This window comes from Lampris incognitus, chromosome 11, assembly GCF_029633865.1.
Source record: "Lampris incognitus isolate fLamInc1 chromosome 11, fLamInc1.hap2, whole genome shotgun sequence".
NCBI lineage: Eukaryota > Metazoa > Chordata > Actinopteri > Lampriformes > Lampridae > Lampris > Lampris incognitus.
In genome coordinates this window covers 38,628,391-38,641,390 of record NC_079221.1, presented here as the reverse complement: position 1 = coordinate 38,641,390, position 13,000 = coordinate 38,628,391, and the positions used below count along the sequence as shown (strand labels likewise).

The window sequence follows — 13,000 nt, the reverse complement described above, 5'->3', positions numbered from 1 at the left end:
CTCCTCCAATATATGTGGAGTCGCCAGCCGCTTCTTTTCACCTGACAGTGAGGAATTTCACCAGGAGGACGTAGCGTGTGGGAGGATCACGCTATTCACCCCAGTTCCCCAGGCACCCTGACTGACCAGAGGAGGCGCTAGTGCAGCGACCAGGACACATACCCACATCCGGCTTCCCACCCGCAGACACAGCCAATTGTGTCTGTAGGGACGCCTGACCAAGCCGGAGGTAACACGGCCTACCAACACGATGCAGCGATCCTCGTGTTGGTAGGCAACAGAATAGACCGCCACACCACCCGGACGGCCCTCAATCGAGTTCTAATCCAACCCTCTAGGACTTTCAATTCCAAATATAAAGGGGGCCAAAATGCTTTCAGGATTGTTATGTTCCTGCTTGACAAATAAGGGTAGATCTGCCAATGAGCCTGTCGTGACCGACGGATGTGCGTCTTTGTTCAAAAGACAAAACAAGTTATAATCTTTTGAAGCATGCGTGTGTTTGTGTCAAAGAGCACAGCAGCTAACACAGCCGTCTATCATGCACACTCATTACTTCAGTGAGGTATTGCTTTCTGGTCCACGACAACTCATCAAACTCCGTCTGGGCTGAATACAACTCTTCAGCCAGCCTACATTATTGTTATTCATCATTCTCACAACTCGGCCACTATTTAGCTCTCTTTGGGTTTCTCTCCATCATATAGTCCCGTCCAAGCCTCTGATTATGGCCCCCATCTGCGTTCTTTTCACCCTTCCTTCATCTGTTCCTTTTATTCTGTTCTGTCAGTTGTCCAGGGATGGACCGGGGTGGACTGTCATCAGCCATACAATGAGGGCCATCTACCTTGCCCTCATCTTTTCATGCAGCGATTTAGTTGGCAGACAAGGAGGCTACTGGTGCCTTGTACAACGACTGTGGGTTGGACACAGTCTGCCAAATGCTGACGGAGACACAGAAACCATTGTGCGGCTGTCCAGGTCTGACAAGGCAGGCCTAGACATGACACACAAAAATCTACTTTGCGTTAAGAATCGCTTGCTTTACACATCTTGAAAGCGGTTACGAGCAGTGTGTCTTTGTAAAGTGTAACATCACTGAATGTTCATCTTGTGGGCAAAGACAAAACACAACACCGAGTTACGTACAGCCTGCTGATGGCTTTCATTCAGCCTCCATGGAAGACAATAAGCACCGTGTTGAAATCATTTTATAGCATCGCATATCAGAAGTTATAAAAGAGTTCATCTTACCAAACCAACTTCAGAATAGGGATGATCAGAAATCAAGCATTCCTCTTGTATTTTCAAGTGTCCTACATATTAATTAAGAGATATAGCCATCCATCCATCCATTAGCCAAGCCGCTTATCCCAATCAGGGTCACGGGTTACTGGAGCCTATCCCAGCAGCCATTGGGCAGCAGGTGGGGGGAGACACCCCGGACAGGCCCGCAGGCCATCACAGGGTCGACACACTCACACCTAGGGACAATTTAGTATGGCCGATTCACCTAGACAAAGAATTACACACACATACACAGACATATTCTACACATAGAATTGTGTGAATTTTGCGGTTAGAGATATATGACAAGTACATTTTGAGTACTTACACAACACAGGGCAAGAAATATGACTTCAGCCAGATAGTTACGCAAGGCAAATTCATATCAAATGTGTATGTCTTATCATGCAATATTTATCCTCTCCGACATTGTGACACACCACAAGAAGAACTGGCAAGGACCTGCTTGCTATCAGATTGAAATACAAACTTCAGTGTCCCTGCCCCAATATTTTCTTTCTATCTCTTTATCCAATTAAAATGTACCTTTTAGTCTCCTGAATGCCGCTGCCGTTGTAATGAAATGCTTTCTGGTGTGTGGGTGTGTGTATCTGTGCCACCTGCTGGGTCAGATAAGCCCCAGCTGGCCCTGGCAGCACCTGTGTCTTCTGGGAGTTACATGACCTTACAGGCATGACCCTTGTTCCCCACAGAGAGAGTCAACTGCAAGTCAACTGGTAACATCATCTTCACTAATTTGGTTACTGCAACTTGCAAAATTTGGGAAAATACCAAACCATGGTGCCAGCCACAGTAATGAATGGAGGAAAGAATACACAAATAAAAACGTGACATATGGGATAAATCATTGTGAAATCTAAATATGTTTCTCCACAATTTTTTGCTTTTTGCTTTTGTTTTTTTTTGTTTAGTGAAACAGTGTTGAGAGACAGAAGTAGGTAAATGTGTTAAGGGTTAGGAGTGAGAAAGTCTACTCAGGGGTCATGAAGGGGAGGATTGCCCAATCCTCTCTTCAGATGAATCAGTTTAAAAGTTGCACAACATCCTACTTTGTGTGGAACTAGCTAGGCCAGGGGTGGCTAACCATGTGCCATGGAGAGCCATGTGTATGCAGGTTTTCATTCCAGCCGGACTCCACACCAGGTGATTTCACTGATCAACAACTCTTCAACCAAACAGAAAGAATGTATCAGTGAAATCACCTGGTGTGGAGTCGCGTTGGAATGAAAACCTGCATACACATGGCTCTCCATGGCACATGGTTAGCCACTGCTGAGCTAGGCCCATGTCTACTCACATGGTACTGCAGCAAAAGCACGAAGGCTTTCACAGCTCTCCCCCGAGATATGAGGCAAGAAAAATAAGATAAATTAGTGACATATAATGCAAGCTATTTGGCTCCAAATGACTGGTCTTCCCTTCTAGTTTTTTTAAACACATCAGACACTGCTGCCATATGTTTAAACTGACTGGTTGATAAAATAACAGCATTCTCCCTCCTTTTAGGAAATCATTTTCCAGTATTATTATCCAGTTTTAACTATCAGTGGAAGCCTCAGCAGTCTGTAAATGAACTATGTAACTTTTAGCTGGTCACCGCACATACCACTCAAACCTCAAGCACTGATGTGCAAACTCAGTGGCTAACAATATCAGGAATCAGGAACATTTGTCATTTCATTTCATGCACCTGTGCACACAAAATGAAACGAAGTATCGCTTCCCCCAGCCCACAGCAGTGCAACACAAAGACAAAAACACATCCAAACTACAAGAACACATATGCCCAAATTTTCAAACTACAAAAAAGAAAAAAAGAAAACTACAAAACACATATAGCCAACATCTTAAAAAAAAAAAATCACTGTCCAAGAGAGCGAATGCCAGGATGACTGTCGGAACTGCCGACCTGCATGGGCTAGCAGTTAGCTTAGCCCGCCCTGCTTCCGCGTCCTGTCAGATCACCCTCGGTGTTTCCTCTTCAGGCCCAGCTACAGGCAGGGCCGTGGTCCCTGGGCCCACAGGACGAGCAGACCAGGCTCCCTCAGTCAATCCAGCACCAGCTCTCACAGCCATCAATGAAGACAAACTTAGATGCAGATGTGGACAAAGACACTGCATGGATGGTACTGGGTGAGGCCACTGCAAATTTGAGTTCACGCCACCATTTTCCCACACCGGTACTGGGTGAGGCTGCTGCAAACGTGAATTTGCGCCGCCATCTTCCCACACCGGAAGTGGATGATATGTCATATCAGTTAAAAATATCACTGAAAATATGCAATCTCAGCTAGTAAAAAACACAATTTTATAACCTAACTTCACCAGTTTTAATAACCTCAATCATTTTTCTGGGACATTGGATCAATTTCATCATTTTCCAGGTGTTTCCATAGCTGGAAAACGAGTCTATAAATTCTCAGATTTTACAGGACATGAGGGAACCCTGACATAAGTCACAGGGAACGAAATTTGGAACTGTTAAAGCAAAGTCCAGAAAGGACTACAGTTTTTTACTTGTCAAAAAAAAAAAAATTCCTTGGATGCAAAAATTATGCACAGGTATTTGACATCAACAGAAAGAAGTTGAGCAGCCACCGTAACCATTTTAGAAGGAAGAGATCCAGAAATAATACAACAACTTAAAAATAAATGTGGTCCACTGCTGAGGAAAAGCATCTTAATGTCTAATTCTACAACAATCATCATTTCCCTTAAGGTGTGAAATCCCATCTTCATCAAAATTTTCAAACCTAACCATCCTGCAAAAAGAACCTCACTTGTCCGACGAAAGAATCTTGATATGAATGTTGGATCTCAACAGGGGTAAAGTAATATTGATATAGTTTTTGGGACCCTGCATGACATCAAAAACAAAAATGTAATTTTCTGCCTCATTCCCAAAGGTGAAGATGTTACATCTCTCCAAAAACAGATTATAATTATATCAATATTCTTCAGTCGAAGGAATTGAGAAGATCAGTACTTATTTATAGCAATGATTCAAGTTAAGGCAGTTAGAACGGCTTGGCTGATATCAGGTTCAAGGACTGTATCATTAGACCAATCATTTAGATCTCTTATCAAAATGTTCTAACTTTGCTTTTCTAACTGACATTTAAATAATTCTACCCACATATACTTTTTCCCTACCTTGTGACCTTGGTCAAATACCAACTTCATCATGCCACAACTTAATATTACTCTGAGTGGGCCACTGCAATATTATGGTTTGGATTTTTCTTTGAAAGTATGCTGAATAAAAATTTCCAGCCTCACATAGGGCTGGGGAGTATTCAACATTATTGTTAATAGTGTTTCAGTTGTCACTTTAAGGACAAAACTCAGTTTTGTCTAAATTAATAAACTATTACCTGAATTCAAAAATTGTTCATAAAATTACTTAACTATCTGAGGGAGTATTATGTTAATTCTGCCTCTTTTACCCAGTTCCAACCAATTACAATTTCAGTGTTATACCCCTTTCACACTGGCCAAAAAAAAAAACCCCGCTAATGTCCACCTTTGGTCAATGTAAAAAGGCGGACGTTAGCAGGTTTTTTTTGGCCAGTGTGAAAGGTGTATTAGAGAGTACAGTCTCCAATATGAACTGGTTATTCTGCAAATTCTTAATAATTCTCTGGCCTCTGGATCTTTTCCAGAGAGTTTTAAGCTTGCCATTGTTCAACCAATGCTGAAGAAATCTAATTTAGATCTCCTGGACCAATCTCCAAATTGTTTTTTTTTTATTATCTAAGATTCTGGAGGGAGTAATTTCCTCTCAATTGATTTCTTTTATGAACACTAATATTGTTTTTAACAGTTTCCAGTCTGGTTTTAGAGCGCTTCATAGTATCGAGACAGCTCTAGTTAAGGTCACTAATGACCTACTGCTGACTGCGCGATTTTAGTTCTTTTAGACTTAAGTGCTGCCTTTGACACGGTTGATCATAGCATCCTCTTACATTGCTTAGAGACTTGGGTTGGCATCAAGGGCTCTGCTCTTAGTTTATTATGCTCTTACCTCACCAACAGAACTTTTTCTGTTGTTCTGGATAACTCTGCTTCCTTGATGGCTCAGTTGAGTTGTGGTGTCCCTCAAAGCTCAGTTCTTGGCCCCCTTCTCTTTTAGATATACATGCTGCCCCTTGGCCAGGTCATTCAAAATCACGATGTGCTTTACCATTTTTATGTTGATGTCACTCAGTTATACATGCCACTAAAGCCCACAGATCCTAGCTCCCTAGCAAATCTCACAACTTGATATTAAATCCTGGATGTCTGGATTGGCTCATTACCTGGACAAAGAGGCATGACCATACCACTCCTGTGCTTCCCTCCGTACACTGGCTCCCTGTGATATTTCAAAATGATTTTAAAATTTTATTGCTTACTTTTAAGGCCTTAAATGGTCTTGCGCCTACATATGTTTCTGATTTATTAAGCATAGCACTGAGACTGCATTACTAAGAGTGTCCAATGACATTCTTATGCATGCTGATAAAGGTGAATACTCTATCCTTATTCTCCTAGATTTAACCACTGCCTTTGATACCATCGATGATGCCATCTTACTTGATACGTTGGAGAACTGGGTTGGCATTTCTGGTACAGCGTTAAATTGGTTTCGCTCTTATCTGACTAATAGATATTTTAATGATTGTATTAACAAACATTGCAACCTTAGGTGACCACGCCTTTACAGTTTTAGCCACAGGCCTCTGGAATAATCTTCCCCAATCCATTAGATTTGCTGAATCTTTGGATTGTTTTAAGCAGCTTCTAAAAGCCAATTTTTTCAGGCAAGCCTTTTTATATATCCCCATATCCTTGCCCTCTGTTTTGGTTTGTTTTTAGCTTGGTCTGTTACACCCTATGCCTTGTTTTATCTCTACTACTTTTGGTTGCTTCCGTTAGGGGTCACCAAAGCAGATCATCCATTTCCATCTCTTCCTGTCCTCTTCATCTTCCTCTGTCACACCAGCCACCTGCATGTCCTCTCTCATCACATCCATAAACCTCCTCTTTGGCCTTCCTCTTTACTGCTTGCCTGGCAGCTCCACATTCAGCATCCTTCTCCCAATATACCCAGCATCTTTTCCTCTCTATCATCATTTCCTCTTTATATTCATCCAATTTATTTTATGCATTTATTTGTATTTTCTGTATCAAGTGTAAAGCACTTGTAACTGGTTTTAAAAGTGCTACATAAATAAAAATATACTTACTTACTTACTTATTGACCTGGTATATACCCTCCTGACCATTAAGATTCGCAGATGGCGCCCTGCTGGTTATTCCCAGATCTCGTTTTGTCACAAAGGTTTATCTGGCTTTTGCTGTTATTGACCCCACACTATGGAACTCTCTTCTTCTTGAACTAAGATAAATCAAGTCTCTAGCTTCCTTTAAATCTTGTCTTAAAACTTTTCTTTTTGTGAAAGATTTTACAAATGTTTGATATTAGTTTTTATTTATACATACTGTTTTTATTTGTACTCTTGCTTATTTGGTCTTATTCTTATGTTTGCCTTATCTGGTTATATTTCTTTGTAAAGCACTTTGTAACATTTTTTTAGAAAAGTGCTATATAAATAGCTATTATTTAATTATTATTATCATCATGATTATCTGAAAAAAATTGGTCTAACATTAGGTTGACACTTTACATTACTAAATAGTTGAATGTGATGAATTTCAGTTGGATTCTTAAACATGGTATTTTTGCATATATAAGATCACGGTCATGATATATATATATATATGTGTGTGTGTGTGTGTGTGTGTGTGTGTATGTATCATATAAAATCCCCTATAACTATAATAATATTTTCCACATCACCCTGCACTAGCCATAGTTTCAATTCTCTGAAACAAACAAACAAACAAACAAATAAATAAATAAATATGGGGCAGCCAAATCGCCCCAACCCCCCAAAAGAGGGCGCGGCCTAAAAACAAAACAAAAACTAGGTATTAAAAGGGTGCACCCCAACTAAATGCCCCCAGTTAAGCTCTGTTTCTCTGAGAGACCCTATGGAGAACAAGCCCACCTGTGACCCATGCAGCCAGGAGGAAAGATTAGACACTGACGGGGTTAAAGCTGCTTACAAAGGGACAGCGGGTTCTGCTTGACATCACCTGGAAACGGCTTCTCCGGTAACCAATCCAAATTACAAAGACTTGCAATAAAAGTCCCTGATTTGGATGAAGGGGGCAGTGACAGCCACCAGGTAAATACTGGTAGATTTGGATGCTACTTTAAAGGTGAAAAACCAATGTGTATCATTTTTTTGAATTATAAAAAATAGGATGTCTGAACCAACCAACATTTGTTAAAATGGTACAAAAATAAAAATCCAAATAGCCAGCACATTTAACCTGAAGCAACACTTATTTTTTTTGTTTTCTACAGGAGCTGGGCAGGTCCAACCTGGTTCATGGCAAAAGACAAACCTGCCCTCAAATTCCACTTACCAGTAGACGTAGTAGGCCATGGCCAAGACCACCAATGCCCCACAGATCCCAGTGAAGATCATCACAGCACTCTGGTTCAACATTTTGGCTCTCAGTATTCCACTGAATCCAAGCAAAATAAAAGCCTAAATTAAAGGCCTGTGGCTCACAACAGATAGTCACAGCTTGTCCTGCTTCACAGCCATGATAATCCCACACAAGACAAGGAGGAGATTATGATGATGACAGCAAGAACACAGGCAGATCGCACTGCCAGATCTGCCAATTCAGCGCGACAGTGGATTGGGGACCACACAGGTTCCTATCACCATAAAATGTGCCAAAACAGATCAATTTCCAATGAAGGTAAACAAAAAAGAACCACCAAAACAGCAAGCCTAATGTGGACTTCACTAATGAACGCTAGGCAGGTTTGAAAAATAGCTGGCTTCTGGAAGGAGGGAGAAACACATGTAAGCAGACGTATCCTCCATGCATTACCCTCTTCTAATCCATGGATCAGATTAGTGCTGATTAGCAAGATACAGGCACCCTGGATATGTCACATCTTATTACCATTAACCATCAAGCGGGCTGGGCTCTTCTGCAATAGGGTGGGGTTAGAAGAATGGCACTTTGTATTCTAAAGGACAAATCAATCTTGGGCTTGCATTTCCATTGGCCACCTGGTGGAATCACTCAAGCGGGGGGCGGAAGCAATGACCCCATCGATGGGTTGAACAGTTTACTTAGATAACCAATTCCAAGAATTATGACAGCTGTTGGTGGTGTCATGTTTCTCTTCCACTAAGTGTGTTGATAGCTAAATTAACATAAATCTCAAAGCAAATGAGCCCTTGACAACATTTATGGTAACCCAAAAATGAGTTTGAACAACCTGTATTACATTTAAAGTGGGCAGATAGGGCTAGTGGCAAACAGAACATTTGTGGGTTGTTAGATTAGGGCCAGTGTCAAATATGGTTCATACAAGCAAGCATAAAGACAGGGGGAAAAAACCAACTGCCAGGACATTACTGAAACAAATGGGTCAGGGGTTCTAAGCCAGAGTACAGCCCCAAGGCTTTGCCACCAGGCCTAAAAGCGGAGTACGAACAAAGACATGAATACATTGTGATTGTTAGACAGTAGAGGTCATCTTAATGTCAAAGTATGAGGAACTAAACATAGTACTGCTGTACATGCAAGCAGCCAACAGTTTCCCACTAATACTTGTACATAACTTCACATCTTTTTATTAATCTTGTTAATGGGCACCTTTCATAACAGACCCATCCATAAATGGCCTTAAAAAAAAAGCATGATAAAGATGGCTGAGCAAGGATGGGCTTGCAGCAATTCCAGTTAACAACTCTCTCTCCATATAAGGCTCCCTGATGGCTCTTGGCATTGTCATAGTCTGAGCTGAAGGCAGAGATGACTGATAAGACTCAAGGATCCAAGAGGTGGCTTTTGCTGTGGTCAGCAAAACTGATGATGGTGGATATAAAGAGGCAAAGGAAGGCAGTATTAAATAGATAGAGCCTTATTTTGAGCTGAGCCTTTAGATTGTTTTTAATGAAGACATGTAACATGTTGAAGCAGTAAAGCTTCTCACATTTATCAATAAAATTCGCTACTGACTTTAGCACTTTGTTGGAGCCATATTAATGTATGACTCTCCTATTGTGCTGAGAAGCACTAGATTTGTAATGACCACTATTTGGGTTAAATATTCATCGTACAAGACTTTAATGCTGCGTTAAGCAATAGTTTTGATATCAACAGTGAATCGACTGACTCCCTTAATGTTAAAGGATTGCTAGTACTGCCCATTGAGAACCAACATTCCAGTCTACAGTTTTCTGTAACTTTCAGCTTATTGTTTGGTTTTGTCAGTCCAGTGCACCTCCCTCTTTGGTAGAATCCTTCCTTCTCTCACCGGATACCCGGGGTACCCCGCGGATAAGCCACTCACAACTCATGAGTTCAGAATTCTGCCACAATCTGTTCAGCGTGAAATGGCCGAGAGTCAAAGAGAGGTTAAGAAGAAGAGGTTAAGTTTCCTAACCAGTCGGGTTACGAAACTCAATCTACCAAGCCAAGGAGACCTGAGTATGCATTTCAGAAGTTGGCGGACCAAATCATGGCTGAAACACGTGAATATCCGACAAGCTTTCGAACGTTGATTAGAAAAATACTGATAGTGAGCATGCAGCCACTGTTGAGACAGGGAGGGAGCTGTTTAGCTGCAAGTCCGGTTTTACAATCTCTGTAGCCCTACCGGCTTACCTCTAGCTGTCAGAAATCACTTAATGCATCTTTAACAAGGACTGCAAACAGCCCACCCAATTATTAAGATTTTAGATCGGTGAATAAAACATTTCTTTTTACTTAGGCTATACCCACAGTTGACCTGTGAATGATTTTCACCTCCTACATGGACTGGAGATTGGCTGTAAAATTTCCACCACAACAAGGCATTTTTAGACTCCAAATCGGGTTGGACATGCTAGTTACACCAGCCTTAGAACTAGACAAGTCTTGTATGTTGACCACATCAACTAATGTACAATACATCTTAAAGTATAAAGTGACTCTGGCTCCAGAGCCAACACTCATACCACAGCTTTAGAAGCTGATCCAGCTTACTGGGACAATAGAACCATATACTACAATGCTAAGAATAATGTATAGGATGAACTGTGTCAATAAGCCATATACTACGCAATAGATTAAGGAAGACACGTTAGATTCTGAGGATATGTAGTTATTTAATGAATGGTGAATACCTGCCTGCAAGCTCGTCTCCTGACTGGACTCTGCAAAACTTATCTTTACTCTTAACCTCGTTGGTAAAGAACACAGCACATAGTGTGGATCATATACTTAGCACAAAAAGTAAGGAAATTTGTGTTTGGTAGATTATTTCTTGTAACAATGCTTCTTGGCAATAAATCTTATACCGTTGGAAAGCCTGTTTATTTCCCTTTTAAATGGTGCCACATTTGTAAGGAACATGCATTTGTGGGATGAGCAGCAGAGCTGAGTATGTGGGTTGCACCGGTGGAAAATTTGCCAAATCTTCTCTGCCAATGCCAAACAGCTTATTTTGCTGTTGCTATTGACTCTTGTTTTGAGCTTCTGGTACCCCAGGTGCTGACAATCAGGTGCCTGATATAAGATTTATTGCCAAGAAGCATTGTTACAACAAAGAAATAATCTACCAAACACAAATTTCCTTACTTTTTGTGCTAAGTTTATATATAAAAAAATGTCATGCAGCTTGTTGTATAATAACGAAGTCATCCTTGTTAGACAACGAACGATTGTTTTGACGGCCTAGAATCTTAGTAGATGGATGATAAATTATGGTACATGCATTCATAAAGTATTTCAAGAAAATAGGTTTTAATCACAGAAGGAAAACTTTACATCACATAAAATCGGCAACCGCTGCTATCATCTGGTGTCAAATATTGATTAGGAGTAGGTTATGAAGGATTGGCTAATAGCTACAAGCTAGTCACTACTAGCTACAGACCCTTGTAACTTGTGCCAAGGACACATTACACAATGATACAACTACATATTCTCCATTGTGCGTCTGATAGCTTGAGCGCTTGATCATGAAATGCACGACAAATTCATCTGCTTGTCTCTGACAACCTTGAAACTTTTGACTAGTTTTAGTGGTCCATCCATCCATCCATTATCCAACCGCTTATCCTGCTCTCAGGGTTGCGGGGATGCTGGAGCCTATCCCAGCAGTCATTGGGCGGCAGGCAGGGAGACACCCTGGACAGGTCGCCAGTCCATCACACGGCCCACACACACACACACGCACGCACACACATTCACACCTAGGGACAATTTAGTACGGCCGATTCACCTGACCTACGTGTCTTTGGACTGTGGGAGGAAACCGGAACACCTGGAGGAAACCCATGCAGACACGGGGAGAATATGCAAACTCCACACAGAAAATGAGCCGGGACGACCCCCAAGGTTGGACTACCCCGGGACTCGAACCCAGGACCTTCTTGCTGTGAGGTGACCGCGCTAACCACTGCGCCACCGTGCTGCCCGTTTTTAGTTTTATAATCCACATTAATATTTGTTTGCTTTAAGGCAATATAGGGGCATAATTTGGTTATTTCACTTATTTGCATGTTTGGAGATTTGATCTAATAGTACAGTGAACGGTGCACTGACCCTCCTTTATTCCTCAACTGAGGGCTCAGGTGGGCAGAGCCATGCATATAGATAGGCGTGGGGTGCACGATGACACCAAAAAGTCCACTTTGTAAAATATCAGCTGCAATAATGATAAGAAAACATTTTTCTGTTCCACTGCCAACCGTCCAAGGCAACTGCCTACATCTCATATGCCTGTAACTGCAACTGGCTGGACAAACATCTTCACTTGGTGATGGAACAAAGCCATAACCTAGTGTTTTTAAAAAAAAAAAACAGACAACAACCTTTGCGCAGTGAATCAGTCCCATGTGTTTGACAAACATTCGGATTGGCTCAAGCCATTAGCAAAATGCGATGTAGCAATAACCCCGACATGAAATTGCTCTAAGAGAAAAGTACACTGCCAGACATGTATAGTAATGTGGTCAACATCCAAAATTGTTTGGCTTTCAAAGCAGCCTATATCTGTCAGACTTCTTGCATCAAACACCTTGGTAAGATCTCAAGAGTAGGATGAAATGTTAAGGAAGAACATGATCAATAACCTTTATAACCCCTTAGAAAAATTAGGTATGCTGCAACAGCAAAGAATATCTAGAAAAAATATGCTAAAAAAATACAGAATACTTAAGATGCAGCATCTTCATCATGTTGACCCAAACCCTCTATATGCAAGATGTCTGCAATTAAAAAAAAAAAATGTATTGTCGACTACAAAAGTATGAGGTATTTCTATCCACTTTAAACCTAATTTATAGAAAAAATGGCCATTTTAAGCTACTTGTCAGCAACAGACTGATACCATGCTTCATGGTTTTAACAGACTACACAGGCACAGAAAATATTCAGTGACATTCCCTTTGTCCCAATTTATAAATTTTTCCCATAGGAGGTGAAGTTGTTCATTGTCCATGTCTACCCCACAACCCCCCTGCTCCACTTACCTCTAAAGGATAATGAGATTACTGAGCCTAGTTACCAGACACTGCCGAGACCCCTGCAAGCCCAATCACTACAACTCTAATTGCAATATAGC

General features: G+C 41.2%; 1 protein-coding gene across 1 annotated transcript in view; it reads right to left on the bottom strand.

Annotated features, from left to right (window-relative positions):
• Nucleotides 1–13,000, bottom strand: part of LOC130120578 (1-acyl-sn-glycerol-3-phosphate acyltransferase gamma-like) — a 35,404-nt gene that overhangs the window by 19,888 nt on the left and 2,516 nt on the right. The gene's annotated exons all lie outside the window — the stretch shown is intronic.